This window comes from Rhinatrema bivittatum, chromosome 9, assembly GCF_901001135.1.
Source record: "Rhinatrema bivittatum chromosome 9, aRhiBiv1.1, whole genome shotgun sequence".
NCBI classification, from domain to species: domain Eukaryota; kingdom Metazoa; phylum Chordata; class Amphibia; order Gymnophiona; family Rhinatrematidae; genus Rhinatrema; species Rhinatrema bivittatum.
In genome coordinates this window covers 175,181,464-175,200,489 of record NC_042623.1, presented here as the reverse complement: position 1 = coordinate 175,200,489, position 19,026 = coordinate 175,181,464, and the positions used below count along the sequence as shown (strand labels likewise).

At 45.6% G+C, this 19,026-nt stretch overlaps 1 protein-coding gene across 1 annotated transcript in view; it reads left to right on the top strand.

The window, feature by feature from the left end:
- Positions 1-19,026, top strand: part of KCNAB1 (potassium voltage-gated channel subfamily A member regulatory beta subunit 1) — a 306,923-nt gene that overhangs the window by 179,120 nt on the left and 108,777 nt on the right. The gene's annotated exons all lie outside the window — the stretch shown is intronic.

Sequence of the window (19,026 nt, the reverse complement as noted above, 5' to 3'; positions counted from 1 at the left end):
AATCCCTCTTATCGGCGTAGATCATACTCAAGGAGTCAGTTCTAGCCTTATTCCTCTTTCAGGACACAGCCATTTACACAACCAAGGTCTTCTGCTCAACCTTCGCTACCTAGTCAGCATCCACGACAGCAACGACCTTCGAGGCAAGGCTCAGCTCCTCCACAGAAGCAGCCTCCAGCTTTTTGAAATCTGCAAAGCCATCATCACTGCTGCAAATTGGGGGACGCCTACAATACTTTCACAACAATTGGGAATCTATCACTTCAGATTGCTGGGTACTGTAAATCATGTGGTAAGGTTATCAATTACATTTTCTAACCACTTCCCCCTCTGCCTCATATACCACCTCTTCAAGGATTCAAGCATCAGATACCATCTTTGAAAACAGAAGTCTCGGAACGCCTCCTAAACGGATCCATCCAACTACTTCCAACTCATCAGATGGTTCAGGGATTCTACTCCCAATACTTCCTCATCCCCAAGAAATCGGGTGGTCTTCGGCCCATTCTTGATCTGCGGAACCTCAACAAACATATCCAAAAGGAGAAATTCAAAATGACCTCTCTCAAGAACATGCCTCCTCTTCTACAACGGAACAACTGGATGTGTTCCATCGATCTGAAGGATGCATACTCTCACATACCCATGCACCCGTCCTCCTGGCATTTCCTGTGTTTTCGAGTTCAGAACACTCATTACCAGTACAAAGTGCTGCTGTTTGACCTTTCCTTGGCACCCAGAGTGTTCATGAAGTGTCTAGCGGTGGTGGTGGCTCATCTCAGACAACAGTGAATCCAAATTTTATTTATTTTATTTTATTTATTTATTTTAGGCTTTTATATACCAGCATTCATGAAAGAATCACATCATGCTGGTTTACAATTAACAAGGGGGTGGATGAAAACAAGAACATGCAATGAGTGCAAAGAAACCAAGAAGTTACAATAAAACTAGGCTGTTCAACTGGGAGAAGATGGAAAGCTAGAGAGCATTAACAGAACAAGGCATAATTATTTACAGAATGTACAGAATTATTTTTAGAAATCTTTCCTTACCTGGACAATTGGCTTCTAGTAGCCTCAAACCCGGTTACACTCAGAGCCCATATGGCAACCATGTTACAGTGCCTCCATAATCCAGGATTCATCATCAATTACGAAAAATCACATCTCCAACCCACACAACTACTACAGTTCATTGGAGCGGTGATACACACTGTACAGAACAGAGCTTACCTGCCTCAGGACAGGTTACACACTCTATCAGGACTAGCACAACGAATGCACAGTCAAACATGTTCCTCTGCATGACACATTCTCCAACTGCTAGGCCACATGGCAGCCATTCATGTGGTATCTCAAACAAGACTGCACATGTGACAACTGCAATGGGGCCTCAAGCACCAGTGGTGCCAGTACAAACAACCTTTATCCAAAATGGTACAAGTTACCACAATGATGAAGTTAGACATTCGATGGTGGCTCTCCCACTCCAATCTCTCTATGGGTTCCCCATTCAGGACGCTTCCTTATCAAACGATACTCACCACGGATGCCTCCCGGAAGGGTTGGGGAGCACACCTAACAACCTAAAAACTCAAGGTTTGTGGTCCCCCGAGTAATCAAAACTTCACATAAATCTACTTGAACCTTGGGCAATCTGGAAAGCACTCCAAACCTTCTCCACTCAAGTTGCAAGGTACCGGCTCATGATTTATACGGACAACCAAGTGGCCATGTTCTACATAAACAAAGAAGGCAGGTCCGGTTCATGGACTCTCTGCCGAGAAGCCCCTCACATACTTCACTGGGCAGAGTCGATAAACATATCACTCCAAGCTACCTACTTACCAGGTCTAGACAACACCACAGTGGACCGCCTCAGCAGAATCTTCTATCCATACGAATGGATGCTCAATTGGGAAGTGGTGGCAACTTTCTTTCACACGTGTGGCTATCCCACCCTGGACCTGTTTGCAACAGAGGAAAATCGACACGTTCTCCGCTTTTGTTCCATTTATCCCAGCAAACTTCGATACGCTCCGGATGCATTTCTCATTCCAAGGACAGAGGGATTGCTATATGCTTACCCTCCCATTCCTCTTATTTCCAAGACAATTCAAAAGTGTATTCAAGATATAGCAAACATGATTTTAATAGTTCCAGTGTGACCAAGACAGCCATGGTATGCCTATCTCCTCTGTTTATCCATAGCCTCCCCAATTCCTCTGGGAACTGAACCAGACCTACTGACACAGGAAGGGGGTGATCTTCTCCATCCAATGCATCACTCCCTCCACCTAACGGCGTGGAGATTGAACAGCAGATATTAAGTCACCTCGCACTTCCCAGTCATATAGAGGACGTTCTTATTGCTTCCAGGAAGCCTTCCACTAGACATAATTACAAGGGAAAATGGCACCGTTATTCACAATGGTGCAAACATCAGAAACTTAACCCTTTGTCATCAAAAGTGACAGAGATTCTACACTACCTACACCACCTCTATCAGTCTGGTCTCGCTACATCTTCTGTTTGTGTACATATTAGTGAGATTGCCGCATTCCATCACACTGACAAAGGGCTTCCAATTTCACACCACCCTCTGATCTCCAGATTCATGTGTGGACTGCTACACCTATGATCACCAGCACTGAAGCTTCCAGTCCCTTGGGACTTGAACGTCATCCTGGAGCAGTTAATGCTATCTCCATTCGAACCCCTTGACACTTGCCATATAAAATACCTAACCTGGAAAACAGTATTCCTTGTAGCGATTACATCAGCACAGAGAGTCAGCGAATTACAAGCCTTAGTTCACTACCCTTCATACCTCGAATTCTTCCATGACAAAGTAACCCTTTGACCTCATCCTACCTTCTTACCCAAGGTGGTATCTGCGTTCCATTTGAATCAAACTATCACCCTACCAATCTTCAAACCGAAGCCACATCTACATGGCAGGGACCGCCACTTGTATTCCCTGGATTGCAAATGAGCTCTAGCCTACTATAAACAAAGAACAGACTCTCAGACTAGACCTTCTCAGCTTTCCCTTTCCTTCAATCCCAATGCTCCGGGACAACCAGTTTCAAAAAGAACAATTGCCAACTAGTTGTCCCTATGCATCCAATTTTGTTATAACAAACGTTCCATAAAATTGGATAGTAAACCTAAAGCGCATCAGATTAGAGCCACGGCCACATCAGTGCCCACCTCAAAAAAGTACCATTACTGGACATTTGCAAAGCAGCAACGTGGTCTTCCTTACACACATTCATGTTGCACTACTGCCTACAACAACAGTCAACCTCAGAGGCTGCACTTGGTTCAGCAGTCTTGTCCAACCTCCAACACTGATAAGACTATCTACCATCGTAGGGATGGATGTCTTGAACTTTCCCACAAACACTAGTAGGACACCATCCATAGCTTGGGACTCCCATACAGCATGGCTAAATCAGCCTGCTATTGACGGGAAAAAGCAAGTTTGCTTACCCTAAACGGTGTTTCCGTCGATAGCAGATGATTTAGCCATGCGTTCCCACCCTCCTCCCTAGACAGTCTAATAAAAAAAAAAAAGTGTTCAAACACTGTGACTCACTGAGGGAAGCTCCGCCTATGAGGGTGGCGTCGCGCTCCCATACAGCATGGCTAAATCATCTGCTATCGAACACCGTTTAGGGTAAACAAACTTGCTTTTATCAAGTCAGGGGTTTATTTATGCCTTGATTTTTTTTAGATAACTTTATCCCTGTCATAGACAGTGATCCACAAAACAGTGTCTCTCCATCCTTCTTACTTCAAAATACCCAAAAGAGAGCTGGGACATTCAAATACAGTCCATCAGATCTGACTCTTGACCCACATTTACTAGTTATCCACATAGCATTGTAAAGTCTGGAATACAGACCATATCTTCTAAAACAGTCATAGAGAAATAACATTCAAAAGTAAGTGTGAGGAATATGCTTGTGTGGGTTTTCAGGTAATGAAGTTCATGCATATAAAAAACAGGCATCTGTGAAATGTTGTTTGTATATTATTTGATAATCCTTGTTTAGTGTTGTGGTGGATGTTGATAGATGCGCTTAGAACATATGTTGTGACATATGGAACTGCTGAATAAAAATGAACTTTCAAAAAAAAAAAAAAAAAGACCCACCAGCTGAATGTCAGAATGGATGCCTAAGTGGGGACCCAGTTTGACACTTGGGGCAAATTTTTGATAAAGTAGCCAACTGCAAAGCAATGCCTGTAATTCCAAAAACACACATAGCATTCTGATTTTCAAATAGCAAATGCACATACATACCAATATAGTAATGATGGCAGATAAAGACAAATGGTCCACCCAGTCTGCCCAGCAAGCAGTAACTGCCGCTCCATGCAGGTTACTTCGGCGCTATTTATGCAGATAAGTAGTGGCCGCTGAATATGCGTCTACATTCAGCGGCCGCCGCTTAGTCCTTTAAGTTCCTTATACGGCTAAAAGTTATGGGGGGGATTTTAAAAGGGTTACATGCGTAACCCTTAAAAACCCCTTCTGCACGCGCCGAGCCTATTTTACATAGGTTCGGCGGTGCGCACAAGCCCCGAGATGCCCGTATGTCCTGGGGCTTGCAAAAATGGGCAGGGCGTGGGCAGGGTCACGGGCGGGGCCACGGTCCGGGGCATGGCTGGGAGCTTGGCGGCGGTCTGGGGGCGTGGCCGAGTGCCCCGACACAGCGGCCTGTGTCGGGGCCTGCTGCACCGGCAAGTTACGCCTGCCAGAGGCAGGCGTAACTCAACAAAATAAGGTGGGGGGGATTTAGGTAGGGCTGGGGGGTGGGTTAGATAGGGGAAGGGAGGGAAAGGTGGGAGGGGAACACAAAAAAGCCATCGGGCCTCCCCTAGGGCTCGGCGCGTGCAAGGTGCACATGTGTGCAACCCCTTGCGCGCACCGACCCCGGATTTTATAACATGCGCGCGGCAGCGCATGCATGTTATAAAATTGGGTGTACATTTGTGCGCGCCAGGTAGCGCGCACAAATGTACCCCCCGCGCATAATTTTAAAAATCTGCCCCTATGTACACAAAAAGTAGGCATGTACTGGGCAACTCGGGAGCGGAGCAAGTTAGCCATATAACTCCCGTTTTTTATAATTTTATCAATTAAACATCAGGGGGTCATTTATCATTTTGCATTAGGGCCTCTCTCTCTCTTTCTCTTTCTCTCTCTCTCTCCCCCCCCCCCCCCTTCCCCGCCCAAACAACCATTTTCGATAAAAATCTTTTCGGTCAGAAACGTACCTGCGGTTGGGCAGGTGCGATAAATGTATTGCGCTTTGTGGAAATTACCTATACAATGCAGGAGCAGGGAAATTAGCCTAGCCACGCCCCCTTTTTTATTGCAGGTGCTATTTCTACTATATTTATAGCATTTTGATTAATCTAGGCCTTAGCCATTTCTAAGTTACCCAGCTAAGGGGGTCATTTATCAAAATGCACTAAGGCATTTTCGCCTACGTTAAGGGCTTATTGCATGCGAAAAGCCCCGTTAACGCATGTGATAAGCCCTCAACACATGCGAAAATGCCTTAAAACGCATACGATAGCACTTTAACGGTGTGATGCAAATCAGAAAAAGAGGAGGAGTTAGGGACGGGAGTGGGCTGGGTCTACCAGTTTACGAAGTCCTATTGCACGGACTTAACGCCGATTTTAGCTACACCTTTTTCAGTAGCGTTAAGCCGTGCGATAGCTTGCGCTATGGGGCGGTAAGGTGTTGGCGCACTTTGCGATGTCTCCTGAAAGGCCAGTTTTAGTATTTATTTATTTATTTATTTTAATTTCTTTTCCTATACCGATGCTCAAGACTAGGTCTTATCGTACCGGTTTACAATGTAACTGGGGGGAAACCAATTAACATCAAGGTAGAAAGTAAAGTTACATTAAACAGGGAGCATAAAACCTGGGCAATGGAAGACAGTACAGAGTTTAAACTAAGAAACAATTAGAGAGAGATAAATATATAAATCAACAAAAACTGTAAGATACAAAAACATAGGTTTATCCTAGGCAGTTATTAGCCTGGTATGTCCAGAGGGAGAAGGAAAGGGTGAGGTTGGGTGGGGGGAAGGGATTGGGGAGGGGTGGGGGAGTGAGAGTCAGTGATGGTTTGAGGAGATCCTTCAGCGGTAGGCTTCTGCGAAAAGCCAGGTTTTCAATTTCTTTCTGAAAGTTGAATGGCATTGTTCTTGGCGTAAGTCTTGTGGAAGTGAATTCCAATGTAGTGGACCTGCTGTTGAAAGAGCTCGCTTGTGAATAGTGTTGTGGACCGATGATTTGTTGGGGGGGGCCTTGAGCGAACCTTTGTAGGCAGTTCTGATCGGTCTTGCGGAAGTATGTAATTCAAGTGGGAAGGTGAGTTGGAGAGTGGATTGCTGGTAGACTGATTTGTGGATGATGGTGAGAGCCTTGAAAAGTATTCTATATTGGATGGGCAGCCAGTGTAGAATTTTTAGTATTGGTGTGATATGGTCCTTGCGACGAGTGTTTGTAAGGATCCTAGCCGCTGCGTTTTGCAGCATCTGAAAAGGTTTGGTGGACGAAGCGGGCAGACCAAGTAATAGAGCATTACAATAGTCGATCTTTGAAAACAGTATGGCTTGAAGCACCGAACGGAAATCCTTGAAGTGTAAGAGCGGTCTAAGTTGCTTCAGGACCTGTAGCTTGAAGAAGCATTCTTTGGTTGTGGCGTTAATGAATTTTTTGAAATTCATTCTAGAGTCAAGGGTGGCCCCAAGATCTCTGACCTGGTTTGCTAATGGGATGCTAGCATTATTTGCGAGGGGGTTGTTGTCACAAGGGGAGATAACCAGTAGTTCCGTTTTGGAAGTATTTAGGACCAAATTGAGACTCGAGAGCAGAAGGTTGATGGCGTGTAAGCAGTTGTTCCAGAAATTTAGAGTAGAGATGGGGTCTGAGATGGGGATTATGATTTGTACATCGTCCGCGTATATAAAGTGGGTGAGATTGAGACTATTGAGTAGCTGGCATAAAGGGAGTAGATATATATTGAACAGGGTAGGGGAAAGAGACGAACCCTGAGGTACACCTTGGTTTGATGGAATGGAGTGAGATTCTTTGTCATTTATTTTGACTTTGTAGTGTCTGTTGTTCAGAAAGGATGTGAACCAGAGCAGTGCAGAGCCGGATATGCCTATTTCCATTAAGCGGTTAATGAGGATATTGTGGTTTACCGTGTCGAACGCGGCAGAGATGTCGAGAAGGGCTAGCAGGTAAGATTGTCCCTTGTCAAGGCCCATCAGGATGTTGTCCGTTAGAGAAAGAAGGAGGGATTCTGTGTTTAGGCGTTTCCTGAATCCGAATTGAGAGGGGTAGAGAATATTGTGGGAGTCAAGGTAGTCTGTGAGTCGGATGTTGACAAGCTTTTCCATTAGCTTGGCTATAAAAGGTAGGTTTGCAATGGGGCGGAAGTTTGCAGGGTCGGCTGGGTCCAGGTTGGGTTTTTTAAGTAAGGGTTTAAGTGAAGCAATTTTTAAGGAGTCCGGGACCGATCCTTGATTGAGGGAGCAATTTATGATGTCTGCCAGCGGTTTAGCAATGGTGTTAGGGATGGTGAGAAGTAGTTTGGTCGGTATTTGGTCCAGAGGATGAGTGGAAGGTTTCATTTTCTTGATTATTGATTCAATTTCCAGGGAGGATGTCTGTTCAAGAATTTCTAGTGACGGTCTGTGGATATTTGGTGGAGGGTTATTAGTTGCGAGGCTTAATGGTTGCGAAGGGTTTGGAGCCATGTTAGTTGAAGCCAGGGGGGCAAGAAGGTTTTTGATTTTGTTATCAAAAAAGATAGCCAACTCTGTAGATTTGTTCTGGGCTTCTTCTTCTGGGATGGTGAGGGGCATAGGTGTGGTAAGGGCAGCTACATATGAGAACAGAGTTTTAGGGTCATATAAGAAGCCGTGTATTTTTTTTGGCGTAGAAATCTCGTTTGGTGCGGGTAATGGATGTCCTATAGTAGCTCATTGCAGTTTTGTACGAAGCAAGTGAGGAAGGGGAGGAATCTTTCCGCCAGCGTTGTTCTTTGTGTTGTAGATCCTTTTTGAGTTTCCTTAGTTCGGTTGAGAACCAGGGTTTCTTGTTCGTGCGGGCTGGGTTGATAACTTTTGTTGTTACAGGGCAAATTCTGTTAGCTACTGAGTGTGTAATAGTTTGCCAGGAGTTCATAGCGGTATCCGCATCTGAGAAGTCCAGTTTAATTAGTTCTTCGGCCAGGCTGTTGTTGAGAGTGTCCATGGAACAGGGTTTCCTGAACTGGATCGAGGATTTAGTAACAATAGGGGTCAATTTTTGTTTTATATATAATTTTGTAGTTATCATCGAGTGATCTGACCAGGGGATGGGAGAGCAGGAAGGAGGGGTGATGGGCGAGATGGTTTCGTTAGTGAATATCAGGTCAAGCGTGTGTCCTGCCTTGTGTGTGGGGTTGTTTATAATTTGTTTGAATCCCATAGCCTGGAGAGAAAGGAGAAGAGCTTCGCAATTAGATGATAGGGTAGGGGAGTCAACATGGATGTTGAAATCTCCTAAGATAATAGCCGGTGAGTTAGTGTTGATGTGTTTGGCTATGGTTTCGATGAGTGGAGAAGGGTCGGATTCTAGGAGCCCCGGGGGGGCGTAAATAAGGCAGACTTGAAGCTGGGAGGATTTGAATAGTCCGATTTCTAATTTGGTCGTCGATTTGAAGGCTTGTTGGGACAGTCTCAGTTCTTTTTTTGCTATTAACATTATTCCACCCCCTCTTTTTTTAGGTCTGGGGATAGAGAAGATGTCATATTGTTGTGTTGGCAACTGGTTAATAATGGCGGTGTCTGTGTTTTTTAGCCATGTTTCTGTAATGGCACAGATGTCCGGTTGGGTGTCCAGGAGGAGGTCGTTGAGCAAATGAGATTTTTTTGAGAGTGACTGGGAGTTGAAAAGGGTTAAGGTGATTAGAGATAATCCTAGGAATTGTGTTAGAGGGAAGATCATGATTGGAATCAGGGATCTCTTTGATCGTGGATTGAGCACGGGTGTATTCGCTCTGTGGGTGAGTAGGTGAGGGATGATCTGAATGGGGAAAGTTTGTAGCATGCTGTCTTTTTACGAAGAAATTGCAGGTGGATAAGATTGTTGGATGACTACTGGGTGTTGGAGTGGCTTGATGAGTGCTAGATGCTGGATTGACTGGAAGAATGCTGGATGCTGGGGTGACTAGAAGATTGCTAGAGGGATGGTGGAGTGACTGGACGAATGCTGGTTGCTGGAGTGACTGGATGAGTGCTGCTGGAGACTAGATAAGAGCTGCTGGAGACTGGATGAGTGCTGCTGGAGACTGAATGCTGGGGTGACTAGAAGATTGCTAGAGGGATGGTGGAGTGACTGGACGAATGCTGGTTGCTGGAGTGACTGGATGAGTGCTGCTGGAGACTGGATGAGTGCTGCTGGAGGCTGAATGTGCTGCTGGAGACTGGATGAGTGCTGCTGGAGACTGGATGTGCTGCTGGAGGCTGAATGTGCTGCTGGAGACTGGATGAGTGCTGCTGGAGACTGGATGAGTGCTGCTGGAGGCTGAATGTGCTGCTGGAGACTGGATGAGTGCTGCTGGAGACTGGATGTGCTGCTGGAGGCTGAATGTGCTGCTGGAGACTGGATGAGTGCTGCTGGAGACTGGATGTGCTGCTGGAGGCTGAATGAGTGCTGCTGGAGACTGGATGTGCTGCTGGAGACTGGATGTGCTGCTGGAGGCTGAATGTGCTGCTGGAGACTGGATGAGTGCTGCTGGAGACTGGATGTGCTGCTGGAGGCTGAATGAGTGCTGCTGGAGACTGGATGTGCTGCTGGAGGCTGAATGAGTGCTGCTGGAGACTGGATGTGCTGCTGGAGGCTGAATGAGTGCTGCTGGAGACTGGATGTGCTGCTGGAGGCTGAATGAGTGCTGCTGGAGTGGCTAATTAGTTTTAGTAGGTGTGAAGTTCCCAGAGCACCAACCTAGCCATCTGGGGAGGGGGGGGGGGAGAGAGAGAGAGAGAATAGCCATAATGGCCTAACACTAGATAGGTATTTATATCTCTATCAGGCCGATATAGTAAAACCTGCGGGAGAGCGGGCGCTCCGAGGCGAGCGTCCACTCTCCCGACGTGTGCACAGGCACTCTCTTGTGCACGCGATTTAGTATGCAAATGAGGGCCAGGGGTAAAAAGAGACGCTAGGGACACTTGCGCATCCCTAGTGCCTCTTTTTTGACAGGAGCGGCAGCTGTCAGCAAGTTTGACAGCCAACGCTCAATTTTGCCGGCGTCGGTTCTCAAACCCACTGACAGCCACGGGTTCGGAAAACAGACGCCGTCATAATTGAGTGTCCGTCTTCCGACCCACGGGCCGATTTTAAATTTTTTTTTTTAATTTAAAATTTTTTTAAAATTTTGGGGCCTCCGACTTAATATTGCTATGATATCAACTCGGGTACTGGAGCCATCTGGTTATAGATATTAGAATTTAATACCTGTATAGCTTCCCAAATAGAATCTAATGAAATAGCAGCTAGTTTTGGGCAGGCATTAATTTTTGAAAGTAAAATGTGCAGCTTCGCTGCACATTTTGCTTTCTGGATTGCGCGGGAATAACTAATAGGGCCATCCACATGCATTTGCATGTTGTGGGCCCTATTAGTTTTGGGGGGATTGGCCACGCGATTTCGACGCGCTATTACCCCTTACTGTATAAGGGATAAAACTAGAGCGTCGAAAACGTGCTGCCAAACCCGGGCTAACTATGCGCTCCACCGCACTGTACTGTATTGGCCCGTATGGGAGGCCCACCTAGTAACTCGAGGTGAGGTTTAGGTATTAGTGTAGGGGTTAGGGGCCACTTTGACATTCAAAGTGAGACGTACAAACAGAACAGTGCTCTCTATGAAGATTTGATGACCTTCGGAGTGAGGAAACTCACCCAAACATGAGATTTGTGCAATGTTACATCAAGCTAGGTTGCACAAATCGCATCTTTAGGTGAGTTTCCTCACTCCGAAGGTCATCAAATCTTCACAAGAGAGCACTGTTCTGTTCGTACGTCTCACTTTGAATGTCAAAGTGGCCCCTAACCCCTACACTAATACCTAAACCTCACCTCGAGTTACTAGGTGGGCCTCCTATAGAGATATAAATACCTATCTAGTGTTAGGGCATTATGGCTAGTCTCTCTCTCTCTCTCTCTCTCTCACATAAAACACATGATATTTAGTGCATTTTGATAAATTTAGACCTGCTCTATCGGGTGTCTAAACTTAGTCATAAACTTGAGCAGCTAATCTGATGTTTGAAGTTACCCACATAAGTTTCTGTCTAGAGTTAGCCATATAACTTATACAGCTACCTACTGATATTCGGAGTTAGCCGCATCAGGTTATGTCTAACTTCAGACCTGCTGTAAGGGCCATCTAAACGGCCACCTTTAATATCTACTTCTCTAGTTCTAATAAACTATTAACAATGTTTGAGATATTGTATGATGCATATTACATGTCTTTGTATCATAGGGGTACACACATTCTATTTTTATTATATATGTACAGTATATATACAGTATATTAAGGTGCATTTTAAAAGAGATATGCACAAAAATTGGAAGATGCACGCACATAGGCCTGTCCATCCTATTTTATAAACCTTGCACATATGTGCTAAAGTTATACGTCTAACTCGCTCTGCTCCCAATCCGCCCCGTACATGTCTACTTTTTATGTGCGTAACTTTTAGCTTATTAGGGACTTATACAGCTGCATGGCACCTGCTGAATGCAGGCACATAGTCAGCAGCTGCTACTTAGCCGTATAAGCTGATCGCGCTTTGAATGTTGGGCCCAGAGTTTCCAGCTGTTTAGAAAAGCCAATATATGATTATGTTTCTTGGTTGTATATGACTCATATTAACATTTAACACAAACCAAGCTCCATATCCATAGAAATCATTTTTTTTCCAATTCTCTGTTATAACCATTAGCGCTAGTGATAATAGAATATCTAATAATCTCTTAACTTAGGTAGAGTAGCCTAGATCAAGGAGAGCTGAATGGAGGATAACAATTTGAAATGAAAGATCACATTATAGTAATAGAATCCTTCTGAATTCCAGAAAGAATAATTGGACATGAATATACCTTTAGGCTAATTTTACAACAAACGTGCATGTGCCCATACACAAGCGTATCGGCACAAGAGCAAAGATACTCTGAAATTTTAAATCGTGCAGTGCAATGGAAGACCCTCCTCCATTGTGAGGGCATTGTTTTCTGTGATGGAAGGATGTCCATCTTTGCTATTGCCTTCCCCCTCCTATGTAACTCACACCAACATTCTCCACGGCCTAGGCTGCTGCTGCCCCTTTGGCTGTCAATGTTTAATGCCCTCGCTTCTTTTTCCTGGTTACTGTTATCAAGTCCCTCGCTATTCAAGGGTACTGCATGCGAATATTCTTCTACGTTACCCTGCACTAGTTTTCCTGTACCCATTTGCCCAAGAAATGCATAATTCTTTTGTGAAATCAGCGAGTCCTGCTTTGTGCTTATGAAATTATTTAAAAGAAAACCAATAAAGTGGTTGGGTGGAGACAATGTTCTTCAGAAGGCCAATAAATGTTTAAAGATTCAGGCTTTTGCAACTACTCGGTCTGCTTCGGGTTTATCATGTACAAATACTCATGGCCCTTCCTCAGGCAGCCAATTTTTACTGCTATTTACAACCTAACACAGATGGGGGATCATTCGCAACAACATCAATATTGCTAGTTTCCCTGGTCAAGTTCACAGATAAAAAAATATTAAATAACAGCAATTTGCACACAGACCTCTGGGAGACCCTGTTTGTCTCATAATTGTAGATATGAGCACAATTTTTTAAACAGTGTAAACACAGTTTAATGCAGGAGAGAGGGTATAGGGAGATTGCAATTGATCCCGTTCCCCTGACTGTAAGTGTTTGGCAGCCAGGACATTTCAATTATGGGATTTATCTCCTACAGCACTGCACATTGATATCTATATATATATATATATATATTCATTTTAATTGAATGTCTCCACACAGGTAAGGAACCTAGGAATGCTAAAATCAAATCTTTCTTTATGAGCACAAGTAAAAGTGGTTGTGAAGAGCGTATTTTTTTGTAATATAGCCAGATAAGTGTTAAAACGTTAATTATCCAGCTATGTTTAAAATGTATGCCGTGTATCTTTTAGTTACGTGAGCATGTTGTTGGGTAGGCTTAAGTGTATTTTATATCATGTGTGCACAACATAAATGTCATGAATTCTGCTCGCGGGCCTCCCCCGCGAGCAGGATCCTTACCTCCCTGCTGCTGTCTTCCCGATGCGGCCATACACCGCCGACGGCGGGCCTTCTCCGCGGCCGGTGCCTTGGACTCCGTTGCCTTTGCGGCCCGGAGGCCGCCCATTAGCTCTCCTTCTTCACCGCGGCAGAAGCCGCAGACTTTGGACTGCCTCCCCAGCACGGCAGGCCTGCCGCCATGCTTCTTCGCGGCTGGAGCCGCCGCCGAACCCAGCATTATCTTCGCGGCCAGAGGCCGCAATCCCCGGGCTTGCCTAGTGACCAGAGCCGCCTCTGCTTCTTCCTGCAGTGGCAGGAGCCGCTGCCGACGTCGGGGCCTGCTTCTCTGCCCAGCCCTGCTTCGTCCTCGTCGGCATCTGTGCAGGGCTGCTGACCATGGTCCTGCACAGCTTCCTGTTCCTGCTCCTAGGCGTGCGGCCGTGCCTCCTTGCTAGATTTAAAGGGCCCACAGCCGGATATGCCCTAGGCCCTACCTAAGGACTGTTTCCTGTGTCAGCCCTAAAAAGGGCTGCTCCTGCATTTCACCCTTGCCTTGCATCAGAGTTACTTCACTCCTGGAAGTCCATATCTTCCAGCGCTCCGTCAGGTCTCTGTCTTTGTTGGAGCTCCATGTCTCGTCTGTTCTTGTGGTCCGTGTCTTCATCTCCTGAGGTCCCTCGTCCAGGCTTCCTGATGTCTCGCTTCCCGATGTCTCGCTTCCTGATGTTTCAGCCTTCCTGATGTTCCTCTCCAGTGCCTTCCAAGTTCTCCTGACCTGCTAGCTCCATGGTTCTCCGGGTGACAATTACTCCGTCATTGGAGTTGCCTGCAGCTGGATTTGTTTCCTGTGCTCCAGAGTCTTCTTGACCTGCCAGCTCCATGGTTCTCCGGGTGACACTTTTCCGTCATTGGTTGCCTGCAGCTGGATCTGTTTCCTGCGCTCCGGAGTCTTCCTGACCTGCCAGCTCTTGCGGTTCTCCGGGTGACACTGGCTTTGTCATTGGAATCTCGCCTGGGCTGTATCCTCTTCCTGCGCTCGTCCCGCTCCCGCGTGGTCCGTGACCAGTCTTCTTAGGCTGTGTAGGGTGCGCAGTGGGACAGGGTGGTCCGTGACCAGCCCATTGGGTCCGCCCTGAGTAATGGGCTGTGTAGGGTGCCCTGAGAGACAGTGCCAATGTCTAACCTTCCCAGCTTCTCATCTCGTCTAAGAGTCTTCCAAGCTTCTCGTCTTGTCAAGAGTCTTCCAAGATCCTCATCTACTTCCAGTGTCTTCACGTCTCGAGTCCTCTGTGTCACAAGGCCTCCGTCTGCCCTCATCCTCAGTCCGGCCTGCTGCTTCATGCCGTTCCTAAGCGGCAGGTCCGAAAGGCCTGGGAACGGTCGGAAGACTGTTCATCTACCAACATCAACCTGTTGGCTCCGGAAGCATGCAGGTCTGGCAGAGGGTAAGACCTTGTCTCCGTCCATTCTGGGACACACAGCCAATCCTCGGTTCGGTCCTAGATTCGTCTGGGATCGGGCCGAGGCCCAAGGGCACACTAAAACCTCTCAGCTGGGATCACTCCCAAGCGTTCCCAGAAAACATAACAATAAAATACATTAGCATGAGTATACTAAGAGTCACTATGTAAACCTATGCTTAATCTATGCTTAATCTATGTAAATCTATGTAAACCTATGCTAATGGATTCCTTCGCTACTATGTAAACCGGTATGATAACACTAGTTGAACATCAGTATAGAAAAACAGATAAATAAAATAAATAAATAAATGAGCGTATGCGCCCCTAAACATGTATATGCATCCTCATAGTAGGTGTGTATGTAATTTTATGTGTGTATCAATCACACTAGTTTCTAAACGGCTGTTTCTGCAGGACAAGCACAACTTTACCTGCAGAAGTCCCTTTGAAAATTACTCTCCATTTGGGTCTTCCAAATGATCCCCTTTAAGTTGCCTCCCCTCTGTGGGCCCACAGAGTTGAATTAATGCATGAAAGCCTTTAAAAAGGATTAAGAGTAAAGATGTTTATTTTAGACTCTCATTATTATGCGACAAGGTAACCACAGTTACATATTCCAGAGATGTATATTTCCTGCTCAGTACAGTGAGATATGTCTTGAGGGAGGCAGCCAGCAAAAGATTCATTACATAGATGACCAGTGATACTTTCAAAAATCTTATGGCAGGCAATATAGAAGGAAGTCATGCCCTTCAAACTTTACCCTACTGTTTCTCAACCCTGCCCTGGAGGTGATATGTTTTGGTTTTGAAGTGAACCCTGGGCCAAGGTGAGAGGTGTCACCGCCCACAGGGAGGAGCCCCGTGGGCCTCACTGTCAGTAGGCGTGGTCTCAGTAGCTTGAACACAGCTGTAGTATATGCTTTATTATAGGAGAAAAAGAGAGCATAACCCGTGGAGCGGGGATGCGGTAAAGATGCAGTTCTTGAGCAGAACCCATGGAGCGGGTAATACAGTCAAAGTACAGTTCTGGAGCTGTGGGGTGTACCCAGGGTGATACCTCAGATGAGACAATCCGATAGTGGCCCGCAGTGCGGGGTACGCCAGACAGTCTTCCTAATAGAGTAGCAAATACCTCAGGTGTGCAGATCCAGTAGTGGCCTGCAGCACGGGTACGCCGAAGATGACTGAATGAGGTAGATGGTGTTGAGGTAGTCTGAGGTCCTGGAGCTCAGAAGTACTTGAAGATGAAGCAGCAATCTCCTGCAGTGCAGAGCAGATGTAGCAAATCCTGCTGGTGAGAATGCGGTAGTGGCCCGAGGCACGGGGTACACCACAGTGAGTCCCAGCAAGGCTTGGCAGTGGAGAAGTTAGGTGGTACTCACAAGGGTTGGTTCCAGAAGAACAACGCAGGAAGGCCCTCAAAGGAGCAGATAGCCTAGGAACGCAGAAGAGCCCCCGAGGAGTGGGTACTCAGAGCTTTCCCCACCGAGACAGAAACAGGAACCGGAAGTCCAAGGAGAATCGGATTCAGCAACGAGAAGAACTCCTTGCTAACTTGTCTAAGCGTAGGGCCAGTCAGCTTAAATACAGTGAGGCGGTGACGTCATGCGGAGGGGACGCCCCCCGAGGTTCCCGCCATGACGTGTATTAAAGATGGCCCGTGCGCACGCACGTGCTAGGTGACTCCAGGAACAAGATGGCGGTCAGCATCGCCCACACCATCCTGGGGACGCCAGGGAGGTCAGCGTTCACTGGCGGAGGCTGCCACTCTTTCGAGAATTGAAGAAGTAGCAAGAAAAGAGGTGAGCATGAGAGGTCGCAGCCATCTGCAACCGAAGTGCGCAACAGGAGGCAGGATTGGCAGGATTGCCACAATGAATATGTATGAGCTAGATTTGCATACATTAGAGACCCAGTATTTGCAAATCTAGCTCATGCATATTCATTGTGGCAATCCTGAAAACCCAATTAGCTAGATGTGCCTCCAGGACAAGGTTGGAAAACAATGGCTTACTCAACAGCCATAAGGTGATAAGTCAATCCATTGTCCTTATTTTTAGACTGATTCAAACATGTCCTTTTAACTCTGAAAGATGAACCAGCACCAAAAAAGTAGTGCGACAGGAAAGGGAAAAGATATCAGTAACCAGGCTAAAATGGATAGTGTTTTCCTAGGAGTTCAGCTAGGGCAGTGGTTCTCAATCAGCTCCTCAAAGGCCCCCTAATCAGTTTGGTTTTCAGGATGTTCATAATGAATAAGCATAAAGTAGATCTACATATAGTGGAGGCAGTTCAAGCAAATCTATCTCACGCATATGTATTGTGGACATTTTGAAAACCAGCCTGATTGAGCAGATCTATGTCCTTCTCTTCTACCACCAACTTGCAACTCCACCTTCCTGCACCATATACCTGGGATAGATTTCCTGAGTCAGTGTGTGTTGCTCCTTCTCTGGTCCTATTCAAATCCAGTCTAAAGACTCACCTTTTAAATCCTAGTCATTTCTCTATAATAAATATATTTCCATAGACTCTTGTTGGTCATGTGTGTTTTTCTTGACTTGGTTGTATGTTCCATGGAGCAGGGGCTGTCTCTTATGTATATCTGTTCACTGCTGTGTACATCAAATATACTATAGAAATTACAAGTAGTAGTAGTTGTTGTAGTAGGGGAGCTGCTCCTTCAGATCAGAAGTAAAGTCCCTAGTGCAGCATGGGATCTACTTAATGTTTGTGTTCTTGCCAGGTACCTGTGACTTGGATTGGCCACTGTTGGAAACAGGATACTGGGCTTAATGGACCCTTGGTCTGACCCAGTATGGAAAGACTTATGTTCTTATGTTCTTAAAAGCCAGAAGGCCATGGCCAAATTCAGATTCCAAGGTTTCCAGTCAAAGACTAGGATTGTGGAACTGCAGAGTGCTGCACCCTCATAAGCACACACAGCTGAGAGAACAATTTTGCCTGTCACAATACAGTAGATGAAATATTTCTAGCATTCATACTAATCTTCATAAGGTCCATATTTAGCCAGTGTGTGGCTTAGCAAGTGTTATGCCCATTCCCTTCCTATTACTTAGTTGGATAAGTAGTTATGCCAGCTAAGTGGTAGCAGCTGACCTCGGCCAAATGTTTAAAACATGCCACTTAGCCGGAAAAGTCGAACTTATTTGGCTAAGTGGCACTGAATATCAGCCTCCATATATTTAAACATTTGAATTCTACCTCAATAGTATGTTCCTATTTTATCTTTTGCAGAGCGAGGCATCATACAGCTATATAATATTCTTAGTTTAGAACCTATAAATCTGAAAACATCAACATTTAGCTCCTTTAGTGTCATACCCTTTGGATTTTGAGCTCAGATCTGAATAGTATTATCACTATGGCTGCAGAAATCATGAAGACAATTTATATCTTTTAATCTTAATTATAGATCAGATATTTGCTGGGAAAGAGAAGGTAGACTATATCCTCTTGCGCCTGCCTCTATCGCATACAGTATGTGTGAACAGCACTACAGAATGACATATTACCGTGGCAGTCTTATAGCGCCAAATGCTAAATTTACCCTAATGTAGTTACATGTATCTGCATTTATATTTAGCAGATTTGGAAAAAGGTAAATATAGGTGCAAGAACACAAGGCTGTGAGGGAGCACTTTCTCTCAGTAAGCTCTTTGGAGTAAGGACTTGGGCTTCTCTCCCCTTCCCAGAGACAAAGCTTGAAATGTAGCCAGGATGTGACTTCTCTCTTTTTATTTTCACCCAACCGGTCTGCTATGTACAGGTAGGTTACAATTCAGTTCTATAGTCCATGTCATCAAGGCATTCCAGGCATACATATAAGCATTTAAATACCAATCCACATAACTAAATACAGTGAGAAAGCACACCCTGCTTCTATATACTGGCACTCTGCTGAAAACCCCTGATTCTTAAATGGAAACTCTTTAGCAACGTATTCACTTCTCAGGCTATGCGACCCAGAGACTGAGATCTCTCTTCCTGATGGTGTCCCAATCCTTCTTTCTCTCCCGTTGCCCTCCTGCCAGCTGTTTGCTTTATTGCTTTCTTCTTTCATTTTCCTAATGACTTCCATCTAGTTTACCCAGTTCAAAATTCCTTAAAACTCTCAATAGGCTTTGCCCAAGAATAGCATCTATTCATCCTGGTTTCTAGAGCTCCCTCTAGTGG